This window comes from Malania oleifera, chromosome 7 (genome assembly GCF_029873635.1).
Source record: "Malania oleifera isolate guangnan ecotype guangnan chromosome 7, ASM2987363v1, whole genome shotgun sequence".
In the NCBI taxonomy this organism is placed as follows: Eukaryota; Viridiplantae; Streptophyta; class Magnoliopsida; order Santalales; family Ximeniaceae; genus Malania; species Malania oleifera.
Genome location: NC_080423.1, coordinates 79402404 through 79410401, shown reverse-complemented (window position 1 = coordinate 79410401; position 7998 = coordinate 79402404).

The window sequence follows — 7998 nt, the reverse complement described above, 5'->3', positions numbered from 1 at the left end:
AATGCAGGGCCAGCATCAAAGATCTGCAGCCATGGGAGCAGTGAGAAGAAATTGAAGGGGAAGAGAGGATAAAGGAGGTACAAGGGGGAAATTTATGTTCACTTCAGATTCAAATTCAACAACTGCCTGCAACATGGCTTTTACACACTATTTATAAGAAAGTTCCTTCACGTGAAATTACACTTGTATCCCTAAAACTACATTACATTACAACACACCCGTAGAACACACAACTATTACAAAGAAGCCCCCAACATACATAATCCTAGTACAAGCAAACTAAACATAATTTAACAACTAATTAACTAAGGGCATTTGGGTTTTGGATCCAATAAACCATTGACCCTATTCTTAGACATAAGCTTCCAAATTGGGTCAAAATTATCCATCCAAATACGTGCTTCTCATCCTACATCTATGTTCAAAGCAAGAAGAACGAATGTTGGTGAGTGTAGTCAAAGGGCTTTGGAGAAAAGAAATCAATCAACATAGAGCCAACAAATTCACGAAGGAAATAGTGGACGATCTACACTTGTAGGGTTTCAAATGCAAGTCATAAAATCTTGTAGAACACTCAGAGACCTTTCGAGCTATAATGGTATTAGGAGGAGCCTGAAATGCCATCATGTATTGGGCCTTCACAACTTAGTCTCAACCTCTAAAGACATTAGCACTCAGTTTATGTGGCATTTGTGAGAAGCCGATGCATGGGAAAGATGTTGCTAAGACTCATGGAGATCTACTAGAAGTTCGGAGAGTCCTCGAGGAAATCACTCAAAATGCTTCAACTTCAAGGTGTTAGAGGTCCTAAATTTGAAGTAGGGGTGGTAGTTGTTGCATTAATGTGTGGGCCAAACCCCACCAAATTCAGCATAACACTTTTGAAGAAGTTGTTTGTAGCACTTCTGGAGCTATTGAAGGCAATGGAGGCGGTATTTCAACGCAGTAGAGGTTGAGTTGGCTTGGAGAGAGATTGAGCACAAAATAGAAAAAGAGGTATGGATGAGGGTCACCCAAAAACAAATCTAGAAAGAGAAATGAAAAGATAGCAAGCAATTGCTAAGCACAAAATGGGCTCCCAAGAAGAGGTTCAAGCATTTCACCCACTTTAATTCTTCCCTTGGCTAAATCTTCCTGCAAATTTAAATGATTTGAGGATCCACAGTGGATAGGTATTGCCAATTTGCATATGGATTATGAGCATGACATGATGCATTGCTAGCACCTAAAGGATATACAAGATGGGTCATTGGTACAATTTCTATGAGCCACAGATCTAGCCCTAGATATGGTTGTACAAAATTTATCAAAAAATAAAAAAATTGTGCAGCAAAATGACTGAATTAAGTTTTGGTTTTGTTTTTTCGATTTCGGATATGGTTTTTAGTTTTTTGAAAAATTGGTTTTTATTTTTTTATTACCAAACTAAAAAATTGAAGTAATAAATTTTTTTTACAACTTTATTAACTTTTGTGGTGTTTAGAGGACATTTCACTCCTGCCATTTTTTTTAGCTATAAAAAATGATATGTGGCCAAACTAGTCTAATAGCAGACATACATTTCCATTTTCTTGGCACTTGAAAATGGTTAGGGGAAAAATGGTGTACATAGAAAAAGGGGATACCCAATCCTATTCCAACCTCCGACATGGGAATTCTCAATGGCGGAGAAATCAAAGTGAGCCATGCTTGTGGAGATGTCTGTCGCACATCAAAGAAGCAAGGGAAAGTCAACGTCCCAATTTCTTATAAAAACATATTGCTCGATTTAGTGCATCCCATTGCGCACTAGTAGCCTATGATTGTGCTTGCAAGCTGACCTAAATGAACTAGTCCTATTCACAATTTTTGTTGGACAAAATTTTTGGACTCTGTTATAATGCATCAATTTTCATGTGAAAGTTGGCTTTACAATCGATCCAACTGTAGAACATAGGTGTCAAATCGAGATTCCAAATTCCAATTTAGTGAATCATGAACTGAGAATCTAATCAAATTGTAATATGCGGTAAAAAAATTTGCAAAATTGATTCCAAATGACATGCACTTATGTACAACAAAATAAAATAGCAAAACATATTGAAATTTCAATAAATATGGATCAATCATGTTGTTGACTAGAATGGCGCTTGCTGTTGAAGCATGTTTTGTAGGTCTAAATCTTACCATTACCTATTTAACTCTACATATATTTATATAAAGGAAAAAATATCCCATCTTTATCAAGTATCAAATCACGATAGTTTGCCACAACACTATAAGTTTAAAACGTGTTATGAGATATCTTCAAAAACAAAAAAGATATCTAGAAGCACACATCACATATTCATAAAACAAAACAAACTAAACTCTAAATTCTAAACCATCTATGATAGAATATAGACAACTAATGCGCAATGTAGTGCATCATCATTCATTATCCCATTCCCCTAATGCAAGGTCATCATCATCATCACCATCATTATCATCTTCATTGTCTACCACAATCATCTCTTCTCCTTCCTCTTCTTCTTCATCTCCTTCCTCTACATCAATCAACTCAATGTCATCTTCTTTGATATTTTTGCCTTTTCCTCTACGATCAAATATTTGGTTCCTTGGTCCTACATTATCATATGACATCATAAAATTATTAAAATATAACCATTTTTTTTAAAGCTCCATCCTCCTTTCATGAACTAATTACATATAGAGCAACAAGTATAAACTCATGCAACTTATACCTATCTTTCTTTTCTTGCTATTTCTAACTCCATTATCTTCAAAGCACTCATTGACACTCATCCGTGAAATGTCCGATAGACAAGGACCTTAATCCATTCATCATTTGATTCCATATCCGATAAACAAATTGGATTATATGTCTCTCCACATTGTTGCCTTCTCGCTTGCCTTAGCTCTAGTTGAATATTATACTGAACAAAGACGAGCATTTAATCTTTGTTATTCCAATTGGTTCCTTATTTTGCTCCAATTTCTCTTACATCCTGTGGCAGTACATGTGAGGCTAAGGACTCGTATGGCAAGTCTTTGAAGCTCCTTCCACTGCTCTTCATAACTTTCCCACCATAAAGTTATACATATGATCAAAACAATTGAATAAACATCATATCAGATTTTTGGCTATGAAGCAAAAACAAAAACTAAACAATGAAAAAATTATCATAAAGGTAAGTGGGCAACTATTGGATTGATATAATACCGGGTTGTTTCTTGTTTCTTGTTTCTTGTTAGTGTAGCCATGCTTAAGCCAAACATCCCTTTGGCATTTTTGAACTTTTCCAATTGTTGATCAATTTTGATCCTTGTTTCAACATCCGGATACATTTTTTCAATAGTTTTATATAGACCTATTTAGACTTCCATGTCCACATTAAAGCCGTCACTATGTTGGAACCTACAAATAAGAGAAGTGATAAATATAAATGCATAGGTAATAGGCTCACTGCTTTATAACAAGTTATCAAATTGATAGTTTTTGGACAATGCAACTTACCCTCGGATTAAGGAAATGTCTTGCTGCATGAAGAGGCCTATGGTGTTGCAAATCCCATCTTGTATCAGTGATGCTCCAAATAGGATCATACTTAAAGAACAGGCAAACCCTTATGGGCTGTATCTGAAGACATGGAAAGGGATGTTTTTATGTCAGCAACAGACGCCCAAGCTCATGGAATTGTTGAAGTCTTGATAATTTTAGTTCTGGGCAATTTGTTCTTTTGCTCTATCCATGGCTTCATATATACCCCATTGCCGGTTTTGCATCACCATCAACAAGCCTCGGAACTTTCGCAAAGTGGGCTTTCACACTTCAAGCAATACTTTATTTCTTTCCAAAATTTATCATCACACAATAATATGACCTCCACTTTCTTAACTTCCACCTCGAAGCATATCGACACATTTTCCGCTCCTCTGATGCAAACATGGCTCAAAGAGCAAGTTTGTTTTCATCAAAACTCTTCAGTGTGAGAAAAGATGTAGCAAACCTTGTAACCTCGACTCTTTCAATTTTTTTTTTTTTGTTTTTTTATTTCTAGAAAACTTTTTGAACATGTTAAGCACCCATATGTGTCGGTAAATGAAGACACGCACCTCCTTAGCCTGCTTGGATTATGAAAGATAGGCAAATCTCCTATTTTATGCAAAATCAAATCAATGCAATGGGCTGCACATGGAGACCAAAATATATGTTTCCTTTTCTCCATTAGCAACTTACCAGCACTTACATAACTCGAGGCACTATCCATCACCACTGAACCACATTTCCCCCTCCAATCTCTTCCACTAATGAGTCGAGCAATTCATACAATTTATAAGCACCTTCACCACACTTGAAGTGTCTATTGATTTGAGAAAAACTGTGTTACTAGGACACTATGAATCAGAAAAATATCTGTGATGCCTTCATTTTGTGTCGGTCCATCCATCCGACATTGAAGTACATCTGGTCTCTATTCGTTCTTTCATATATTTTTCCATAATTTGTTTGAATCTATCAACTTCTTTTTTCAAAAATGTGACTCTAGCCTTGTGATAACTTGGAGCTTCAATCCTTTCCATATTCCCCAACCATTTTCATCATTGATGCAAATAAAGACTCTTAACCAAGTTGACTGGTAAAGCATGTCCATATAAAAATCAGCAAATGCTTTGAACCACCGGCTCCTTATTTTTCCCCAATACATTCAAGGTTTCTTGCTTAAATACTTTTCCCTTAACTGCTTTGTCCGGACTTACAAAAGCATCCGTGGTGCCCCAGCTTTGTCCTCCTATAATTTGAACTTCTTTCTCATGTTCCTCGAACTCTTCTTGAAAATTTTCTTTTTCATTGTCAACATTTTTTTGTTTTACTCCTTCCAAAAGATTCACATTTTTTTCCCTCACCTCTTCTGAAGGAGAAACATTATCATGATCCCCTGGAAAATGTTGCTTCATTCTAATTATGCCACCCCATCTTTCAAGCCCATGATAATTGCACTTCAAGTGCATCCTATTATCATTGATTCAGGAACAATGATCCCATGTAGGATCTTCACTCTTTGTGTTGGAATTCTTTTTTCTAGGCTTAGCATTGAACTTAAAGCCATCTTCCCACATAACACTCAAATAAGCACAAACTTTCCAAGTTAAATTTCAAATTTCAGCTTACAAATAAACAGTGAATAACATATTAAAAAAGAGTAAGAAACAACTAAAGAGGTATAATATAAATTATAAACATATAGTACTATTATACTATAAGTTAACTATATTACTACTGTATATTCTATAATAATAATAATATAATACTCTAGCAGCATAGTGAATAAATGAATATTATAAAATATTACAAAGGTCAATAGACAGGCCATTATAATATTGAATATTCTATTAATTGTTGAATACTTGAATGGTTCATGCTTCATGGCTTCATGCAAGATATTTATCATTAATGATTTAACAATCAAAAATCATGTGTATGCTTTAAAAAAAAAAAAAAAAAGAGAATGAATCAAGAAAAAATTAATAAAAAACTGAACTTTGTGGTTTTGGCTATATTTTAAGAGAATGTGTCATGAAAAGCAATAAAGATTTGCATAAATATTTAACATTTATGATTTAACAATAAAAAATCATGTGTATGCAGTTTTTTTTTTTTTTTAAAAAGAGAATGAATCAAGAAAATATTAATAAAAAACTGAACTTTGAGGTTTTTAAGACCATATTTTAGAGAATGTATCATCAAAAGCAATAAAGATCTGAACTTAATTGTGCTTTTACTGTTATATAAGAAAAATATATCATTTTTAATGCATAGGATTACAGATTAAACTTACTATAAAACTTGAACAATTAAATAAGAAGAAAAAGAAAAATAAAAGTATAAATAAAACAGATTAAAATATAAAAAATGAATAAAAATTTAAAGGAAGGCTTAGGCAACCAAGATATGAACTTACAGGTTCTCTGCAGTCTACACTACGGTCAGAGCTGAGTCTTGAGTCTTGAGTTCTTCAATGGCAGAAAGAACAAACTCAGCAGAGAACAAGAAAGCCCACAAGATATTGTCTTTCTTCTATGGCTGAACAGAATAATATATGGAATAAAGGAAACTACTGGCACTCTGGCAGTCCTTCAAACTTCAAATGTCAATCGTCAATGGCAGAACTCAGAACCAGGGCATAGAGGAATGGCTGAAGCGAAGGCCAAAGTCTCTGCTCCTCTTCTTTGGGACAGAACCTACATTAAGGGCAAAACTAAATTAATCGTTCAAAAAAGGAGTAAAAAATGGGTTTTCAATGGACTTTAAATCAGTCAGAGTTGTTCGTGTGCAGCCAACGACAAATCGATTGAATTGCACAATTCGATTTGATTCGTCGATGATTGATTCTCCTTTGATTCGGCTCCAACCTCGATTCTCTTGCCGATTTGAATCATTTTTCTGCTCATTCGATTTGAATCCTAACAATGAGAATTGTGAATTGTACGATTCTAACAACTATGCTGTAGATTTGGTTAAAAACCAAACCAAACTGGAAACTGGAAAAGAAATTTTAAGAAAATCAGCAGTTTAGGTTTGGTACAAAAATGGATTTGTTCAGTTTGGTTCTTGGTATTGGCGAAACTATTGCACCCTAGCCTTAGAAAAGGTTGGAGACTTGGTAGTAGGCATCGTCCACATGATTTTAGAGGCCTTCTGGGATTCAACGTTAGCCTAGAAAGCTTTAACTTGAGATCTGCTTGGCCCTAACGACAAGAAGCTGAAGATGAAAGCAAGCCTGGATAGATGATCTCATTATCAGATAAAGACCTTGGAGGCATGTAGGTTGCAGCAGCCTTATGATAAGTGGTGTAATCGGTTCAGTTTGGTTTTGGCCAACATTTAGAGCTGAATCAAACAAATTAGTTTGTCAAAACAAGATTCTGAAAGTGAACCAAAACTTACGCTTTTGCTAAAATTTCTTTATCAATTTCTTGGCCTGGTTCAGTTTTTAAGTGATTCTAAAGCTAATTGTTTTTTCAATCAGCTGCAAAGCCAACTTTTACACAAAAAACAATGCACCATAATCTGAGCCCATTAATTATGTCCAAGAGCACATGGACTGAGAAATGGGTTAGTTAATTTAAGCACAAGTAGGCCCCATAGGGCTTACTGGTGGGGAAGTGGATGCGCTGCAATGGGGCAATAGTTTTTTTTATAAGAAGTTGGATGACTGATTTTCCCTTGCATCATCAATGTGGATAGATATCTCCCCAAGCATGTGACTGTGTGAGCTCAATAGCTCACTTGGATTTCTCCTCTAATAATTCCTACATTGGAAGATGGAAGAGGCATTTGGTCTCCCGTCCATACTCATTGACCAAAAAACCTGAACACATTGGAGAAGGATTCTTTTTGCAACATTGAAGAGGGGTTGTATATCATTTGTTAAAGTAGGCAGTTGTTAAGCAACCAATTCAATTGGGTGGTTTGGGGCTAAAATCAGTCACTTAGTTCAACAAAGCCTCCTTGACAAATGGCTTTGGGGGTTCATAATGGAGAGTGAAAATTTTAATTTTTGCAAAATACTGCACCACTTCATTAAGTGGATCTCAAAGGAAGCAAAGCAGCTGTATGGAGTAGATGTTTGGAAATATATATAAAGGGTGGAAGGAGTTATAAGCTTTCATGTTATTTGAAGTTGGAGACGATGAAGCCCTTTTTTGGCATCACATATGGTGTTTGATATGCCTGCCTAAAAGTTCAATTCCCTTTTCTTCTTGGCCTTTTATACAGATGCTTTGGTGAGTATGAACACTGATCTACTGGACATAGGGCACTGAAAGGAATGCTGAAGGCTGGGAGGTTGTAGCCTTTGCTGATTTTTTTTAGCTGTTTGTACAGAAATCAGATGCGTTGGACTAATCAAGTCAAACTAAGTTGAAGCCATGTGTCACTGGGCAGCATAATTCCAAGGCCACAAGGACTTCGCCAAAGAGTAATTCTTAGTCATGCACTTTAGAAAAAGAGCTCAC